The sequence below is a fragment of the Phodopus roborovskii genome, unplaced genomic scaffold, assembly GCF_943737965.1.
Source record: "Phodopus roborovskii unplaced genomic scaffold, PHOROB, whole genome shotgun sequence".
Classification (NCBI taxonomy): domain Eukaryota; kingdom Metazoa; phylum Chordata; class Mammalia; order Rodentia; family Cricetidae; genus Phodopus; species Phodopus roborovskii.
Window position 1 is genome coordinate 20,069,254 of NW_026126514.1, and position 8,003 is coordinate 20,077,256.

General features: G+C 46.4%; 1 pseudogene; it reads right to left on the reverse strand.

Annotated features, from left to right (window-relative positions):
• Positions 1-6,485: 6,485 nt before the first annotated feature.
• LOC127230672 (alpha-enolase-like) lies at positions 6,486-7,693 on the reverse strand (annotated as a pseudogene).
• Positions 7,694-8,003: the final 310 nt, after the last annotated feature.

Genomic DNA, 8,003 nt, shown 5'->3' on the forward strand with positions numbered 1-8,003 from the left:
GTCCACCTCTGCTTCTCTGCAAACTGAGACCTCACAGGATGTGCAAACATCCTGAGGATGAAGGACACATGTGATGTTGCTAAGGCCGATGGAGTAAGGAACGCCAGGTCCAGCCTGGATGATGCTCTCTGATGACTTTTCATTCTTGCCACACAGAACCCTAGAGCTTCCCAGTTCTGATTTTGTTTTTTCTGAAATGCAGTTCTTCAGCAGGAGCTCTGAAAATCAAAAGTGAAACTGGGTTCATTCGCAGAAGGACCCTAGCTGATGGAGATGTCTAACCTGGGGCCTTATGGACTAAGAATGCAGACAAGGAAAGCGCTCAGCCTTCACTTCTCATTAAGCACAAAGACTCTGTTTGAGCCAAGGACTGTTTTTTTAGTAAGGAAATTTTTGAAATGTCACTAATCCAGTTAAAGTCCTTGTGGCTCAAGCTGGGATTGGCCAATCCAGTTCCTAAAACCTTTAATTCCTGTCTCCTTTGCTTTGCAAAGGAGAAGATGACATTTAAGAAGTCTCTTTCATCGCATGACAACTTGTGCTCAATCAAGACAAAGTCTTGGAAATCATTGCCACTCAGGTTTACTCCGCTGACATGTTTTTCAAACCTGGTTCCAGATGACACCGGAACTTTGCTTTATGCATGTTAGTATTAATTAATAAGTGGAATGAATGGTAGATGACACACTTGTGTATGCGCATGCTCAGTGTTAATAATCCTTTATTATTTGTACTCCATGTCTGCCAGTAAAAAGTTCATTCAATGTGAATTTATACAATTTTAAGAGACCACTCCCAAATTCAAACTAATTTAGTGGAGGATGTAAGATATAGCTCATCAGTAGAGTGCTTAGTTAGCATGTGTAAGTCAAGTCCCTAGGTTCAACCCCTAGTATTTCCAAACAGGAGAGAGAGAGAGAGAGAGAGAGAGAGAGAGAGAGAGAGAGAGAGAGAGAGCAAATCTAACAAGACTGACCAGAGCTCCTGAGGTAGACCCTTTCCCTTTACAGCTTCACCATCACTCCGTATAAAGGGAAGCGTGAAGTAGAGTCACCAATCTGATGTGCAAAATGTTTGCTTCGGGCTCAGTGGAGTCATATCTAACAGTAGACACCTGTTTTCTCATGTGAAGGCTGAAGGTTTTCCAGACAATCGGTTACATGAGGATGGCGATGAGAAAGTCCCATTCCCAATTGAGAGTGGGGTGATGGTACAGATAGCTGCCAGGAGAAGAATTGACTGAATTCTGGAAGATCAGGTTGTAATTCATCATTTAAAACCTGTAATATAGTTTCCATGGGGAATCACATTTGGATGATAGCCTTGTCTTCAGATTTTGCCTATAAAAGGTTCTCAGACTGTAAAGCTCACCCAGTTCAGTAAAGGTGTGTTTGGAAATGCATAGGAGGAGTTTTAAATGCAGGTACCACTTTGGAAAGTTGGCCCTCACCCTAGGTCTCTCTGGAGACTTTCAGGCTTTACTTTCCCCCAGGGATACACCCCTCGGATCACTTGAAGTGCAATGACCACAGGGGCTTATTGAAAGAAAAGCTTTCCCCAGCCCAGGGCTGGGTATTGTACTTAGGGCCTCCCACATGCCAGGCAAACCTCTGTCCCTGCCTCTTTCTTTCTTTCTTTCTCTCTTTCTTTCTTTCTTTCTTTCTTCCTTCCTTCCTTCCTTTCTTTCTTCCTTCCTTCCTTCCTTTCTTTCTTCCTTCCTTTCTTCCTTTCTTTCTTTTTCTCCTTCTTTCTTTCTTTCTTCCTTCCTTCCTTCCTTCCTTCCTTCCTTCCTTCCTTTATTTCTTTTTCTCTTTCTTGCTCTCTTTCTTTGTTTCTTCCTTCCTTCCCTCCTCCTCCTGCTCCTTCTTCTTCCTCTCCCTCTCCCCTTCTCCCCTCTCTCCCCTTTTATCTTTGAGTTACTCATGATAGCTGGAATTACTGGCCTGCACTGGTGGGCCAGCTAGCTTCATCTCTTAAACAGATCTTTCTAGAAGTAAACCCAATGACTGTCCTAAGTTCCCCAAAGGTTCAAGGAACATGTGTCTTGCTCCTGCCTCCCATTTCCACCCAAGATCCAGGATTCTAACCCTGAAAATTGGCTGAGCAGAGCTCCAGAGCAACTGGAAAGTGTGGATATGATGTTTCTGAAGATTGGGTGACAGTGTTTCAAGAGTTCTTGTCTTCCTGTCAATCACCCACTTCCCTGCCCTGTGGGAACTCTTGACCTAAACATTTTTAACAATGGGGTGTATTTCTCTTTAGATAGAGTTTTTGTTGTTGTTGCTGTTGTTTTGAAAATTGACATTGTTTTGAGCTAGTTCCATTCTTTCTTTATTTTTTATTATGTGTACGCATGTCTGTGTATGTTCATGAGTATGAGTGTAGTGCCCTCAGAGGCCAGAAGAGGGCATCAGATCCCTTGGAGCTGAAGTTACAGGTGTATATAATTCACAGTGTGGGTGCTGGGAACAGAGCTGTGGCCTAGTGGAGGATAGCCAGGGCTCTTAGCCACTGAGCCATCTCTCCAATCTCCACCCTATGTTTTTATCTTAAGAAAATACATATTCTTGTTTATAGGGGATTTTTTTTTGTGACAACAGAATTTTAAATACCCAATATTTAAATTTTATGGATTTGACAAGGTATCTATCTATTCAATAAGCATCATCACTATAAACACCAAGATTCTTATAAAAGAATGTTTTCAGTGTTTTGAGTGTTGTGTGGTCTGGGCTACCCTTGTTCACAGCATATCTAAGGATAAACGTGAACTCTTGATTACCCACCCCTACCCCCAAGTACTTGTATTACAAGGACATCACCATGCCCAGCTTCTGCTGAATGTGCTTTATATAAACCTCTGACAGAATTTCTCTTGAGGTTCATTTCCAGAAATAGAATTCATAGCTTTCACATTAGAGACTGTTGAAAAGAACCTTCTGGAAAACATCTTGGCAATTCACCCCCAGCAGTTGACTTAAGAGTCCCCTTCTAACCACTCCATCAGCAGCATTGAACAACCTCAGGATTAAAAATTTTAGGCACACACACACACAAAAAAGATTGATGCTGTAAATTTCAAGGAGCATAAATAAATAAATAACACATAAATAAGGATGATAAATAAAAGGGTTTGTGTGAAGTCGGGAATTGGGGGCTGGTTGCCATGACCTGCCTCTCAGGCACTGTACTGGGCAGCTGCCTAATGCAGGCACTAGCTAGTCTCAGCACTGAAGTCAGTGGAGAGACCCAAGCCTGTGGGCCTCTATGCTCTACACAAGTGGGAAGGATGAGTTGCTCTTGAGATCCTAGAAGAGCATAACTTCAAGTGATGCTCCCTCATCCCAGGCAGGTAGGGCAGTGGCTCACACACACCAGTATAAGAACTGCTTGACACAGGAATTCCCCAGTGGATCCAGAGGTTCTGGCACAGTTGGCATAAGACTGGACATAAAGCGTACATGATTAAGAATCCCAGTGTGTACCCCAAGAAGCCTCACGTGGAGAGATAAAAGCCGGATGCAGGGATGAGCACCTGTGAGGAGGCCAACCTCAACTTGAAGTTATATTATCGCTGGAACTGACTCCATGATGGCGGCTGCTTCTATACTCTGCAGTGACACTCCCTGTGTGATATGCTGCCGCAGCTACTGCCACTGCCAGCCCAGCACGGGGACACAGGCCTTCCGCCGGGCATGACCTTCCTTTGTGAAGGGGGACAAAGACTGGAACTGGCCATCCTCTCCTCTTCAGCAACATGAATAATGCCAACTTGGTTTGCTACAGAGCCGTGCTAACCATCACACTGCTGGTGGTGTTATTTTGTGTGGTACAAAGGAAACCCAGGGCACACAGACTGCAGAGTGCAAACTCAGGCAGCCTGTATCTTTTGACATCCTGGGAGAGGCCTGCCAGGTTAGATCTCTCCATGAGCCAGTGCCCAGACTAGCTAGAGTCTGTGTTAGTATCCAGGCTCCACCTTGCCGGTTCCAATTACCATCTAACTATATGTTTAAAGAGGTCCTGTCAACATTGCTTAGATCTAAAGATCAAGTTCAGTGAATTTCTGTTGCTTAAGTCAACCAGTCTGGTTGCTTTGTTATGCAGCCCTAATAAGCAAATACATCCACGACTGTATGATTGGATGATTACCTCGAACCATCTACCTCATCCACTCCCATCACTGTGCCTAGGATATCCTCAATAGACTGTTGGTCTTTTGGCTTTGGCTAGTCATTTCAATGGTCCTTACTAAATAACACACACACACACACACACACACACACACACACACACACACACACCAAACATATATTTTTCTTGCTTATTATGAACCAAGCCTCAACTCTACATTCTCAGGGCACATGTTAGGATCTTGAACTTGTGGAATTTGAAAAACATCCATTAAGTACTTAGCTATATATCAAACGCGCTAAGTGAGGGGATTTTAAAAATATCTGCTATAATCCTTGTTTTTGAAGTCCTCTGTCTCTGGGGAGAGAGAATCAAGCAGTTTTCAGGCCTATGACGAGACAGCCTTAGGAGTGTGGATGTGGGAATGAGTAATTTTGCCTGGGGGAACTGGGGAATCCTCCAAGAAAAGGTGAGCTTGAGACAATGAGTGGGAGGTTACTAGGCAAAGAGGGAACTTCTGACTCAAAGGAATGATACACTCCAAAATACAGGGGCAGCAACCAAAGCATGGAAACATGGACTTTGATGGGGAGAAACTCAGTCAGCCCCCTGTATCCTGCTTGGACACCATGCAAGGCCAGAACAACTCTGCTGGGCACACCTGGCCAGTGGTTGTGGGTTCTAGCTTCCTCAGACTCTCTGAGCACCCCTGAGCAAGGGGATGGTCCCTGCAAGCCAGAACCTCCTGCCCCATGATAGCTAGCATCCCCTCACTGCTCACTTTTCCAGACCCAGCTTTTCTCTCTGGAGAGACCAAAGAAGGAGAGAGGAGTTTAAGCTACTCTCACATCAGCTTGGGAGAATGTAGTGTTTTTTATTGCCATCTTTACAGACAGAGGTCGTTCTGCCCAAACAGAACCGATGGTGCCCTTACACCTTTCTGTGTGTCCTCTCGGGTATCTGTGTGTTTTAGCTGATAATTGCTGGTCTTCCTATTTATAGACTGCTCCTCATGTTATTCACTTACAGGGTTTCTGTGACCCAGCGTTCTGTCAGTTCCCAGCTGGCCTGTAGTATGTAGCAGCCATTAACACCACAGCTGCGTTTTTTACAGGCTTCACCCTACAGCCCAGGTCAGCACTCTTTGGTGAGTTTTTAAAACAGTTTGCTTCAAACACATATATCTGGGCAGTGGGAAGGTATGAATGTTTGCTGTGTCAAGCACCTTTCAAACTTTATGTAAAGAAAGAAAAGCCCCTTATCAGGCAAATGGCAAAATACTCACCTTTGCCTTTTCAAGATGCAGAAGAGTGAAGAACTGTTTGGAAGAAAGCATTTCCTGATTGATCTAAACCAACCAACGTTTAATCTTTGACAAAAGCAAACTTGCGGGGACAGAGGGAAGAACAGAGGCCCCTTTTCCCATCTGCCCACTCTGCTTCCTTCCTTATAACCCATTTGGAGATGGTCAAAGACTGACATCCAGATACTGAACTTCTGCTTTCAGACAGGATGTTTAGCATCTTCTGTAACTACTGGCTAGGGTGTCTCCCTGTTCCATAATGATCTGCTCTGCCCCTTTGACAGCCCTAACAAATAACAGCATCCTGGAGGTATAATTCACATCCCATATAATTCATTCCTTTTCCAGCATGCAATTCAGTGGCTTCCAGCATGTTCACTGTCCATGGCACTCCTGTGGCACAGCCGTCTAGTGCTTGGCACTCAGGCAGCTCATTCACTAGATTGAGCACGTGTCACCACAGTCTGTATTAGAATATCCATTATCCCAAAAGGAAACCCCCAACCCATTAGCAATTGCTCTCTGTTTGCACCCATGGCCCTCCTCGCAAGCCCCAGGCAACTGCTGAGCTGCCTTTTTTTTTTTTTTTTTTTTTTTTTTTTTTTGGCTCTTATGAGGAGGCTTTTATTTTGTTATGTAGAGCTGCTGGGGTGGGGGTCTTGCCTGTAGCCACCCTAGAGATTACACCGGGCTCCACACACTAGCTTGGAAGTAAGGTGACAGAAACAACGACTTAGCCAATCACATAATTACAAAGCTGGGGTTTCCAGCAGGGCTCCAGATAGTCAGGTGTGGCTTCAAGGATGTCTAAGGAAGGGAGGGACATGGGAGGGACAAGCACTGGGCGGGCCTTGAGCCGCCATGATGACATCAGGGACAGGGCCTAGGCAGCAGGTGTTTCCAGGGATCTCCACCCACATTTACTTAGCCAGGGGGTTCCTGAAGCATCTGCCAGCAAACTTGGCCTTGCTGCCCAGCTCTTCCTCAATTCTAAGGATCTCATTTTACTTGGCCAGAAGGGGCACCAGTCTTGATCTGCCCAGTGCAGAGCCCCACCACCAGATCAGCGATGAATGTATCCTCTGTCTCGCCAGAGCAATGGGACACCATGACGCCCCAGCCATTGGACTGGGCCAGCTTACACGCCTGCAGAGACTCGGTCACAGAGCCAATATGGTTGACTTTGAGCAGGAGACAGTTGCAGGACTTCTCGCTGACAGCCTTGGCAATCCTCTTGGGGTTGGTGACTGTGAGATCGTCCCCAACCACCTGGATGCCTGCACTGGAGATGAACTTCTAGCAGGCTTCCCAGTCATCCTGGTCAAAGGGGTCCTCGATGGACACCACTGGATAATCCCGGATGAAGGACTTATACAGGTCAGCCGGCTGGTCGGGTGTGATGTACCTGCTGGCGTCATCAGGAGACTTGAAGTCCAGGTCATACTTGCCAGACCTGAAGAACTCAGAGGCAGCCACATCCATGCCGATGACGACCTGGTCCGTGTACCGGCCTTCCCAATGGCGTTCTTCAGCAGCTCCAGAGCTTCTTTGTTCTCCAGAATGTTGGGCGCAAACCCGCCCTCGTCACCCACATAGGTGACATCCTTCCCGTATTTCTCCTTGATGACATTCTTCAGGTTGTGGTAGACCTCTGCCCCAATGCGCATGGCTTCCCGGAAGCTGGACGCCCCCACGGGAAGGATCATGAACTCTTGCATGGCCAGCTTGTTGCCGGCATGAGAACCACCGTTGATCACATTGAAAGCTGGGACGGGCAGGATGACGTCAGGGTTGCCAGCCAAGTCAGCGATGTGACTGTAAAGGGGTACTCCCTTTTCTGTGGCACCAGCTTTGCAGACAGCCAGGGACACTCCCAGGATGGCATTCACACCAAATTTGGATTTATTTTCGGCGCCGTCCATCTCAATCATCAGTTTGTCGATCTTCTCCTGCTACACAACGTTCAGCTTCTTGCTAACCAGAGCAGGTGCGATAGTTTTATTGATGTGCTCAACAGCCTTTGAGATACCCTTCCCCATGTAGCGAGTCTTGTCATTGTCACGGAGTTCCAGGGCCTCGTAGATGCCAGTGGAGGCACCGCTGGGCACAGCAGCTCGGAAGAGACCTTTTGAGGTGTAGAGGTCAACTTCAACAGTGGGGTTCCCACGGGAGTCGAAGATCTCTCGGGCGTGGATCTTGAGAATAGACATTGCGAGTTTCTGGCAGTCGGGTGGCCATGTAGGAAAAGAACAGAGGTTTCTGCCAACACCCTGGAGAGCGTTTAGGAGCGAGGAGCGCACGACCCTGTTCCTGACCTGAGCTGCCTTCTGTGGCTATAGCTTCCCTATTCTGGCTGCTTCATGTGAGTAGTTGTACCAAAATGTGGCCATCGTGACCGGCTTCTTTCTTTCACTCTGAGAACGTTTCCACAGTTGCTCCATGTTGCAGTACACAGCAGTACTTGAGTTCTTTTATTGTTGAATAGTACTCTGTCATATGGTTAGACCACTTCTGTTTTTTCCATTGTTAGTGGGCATTTTGGGTTATTTCCGTTTTCTGAACTTCA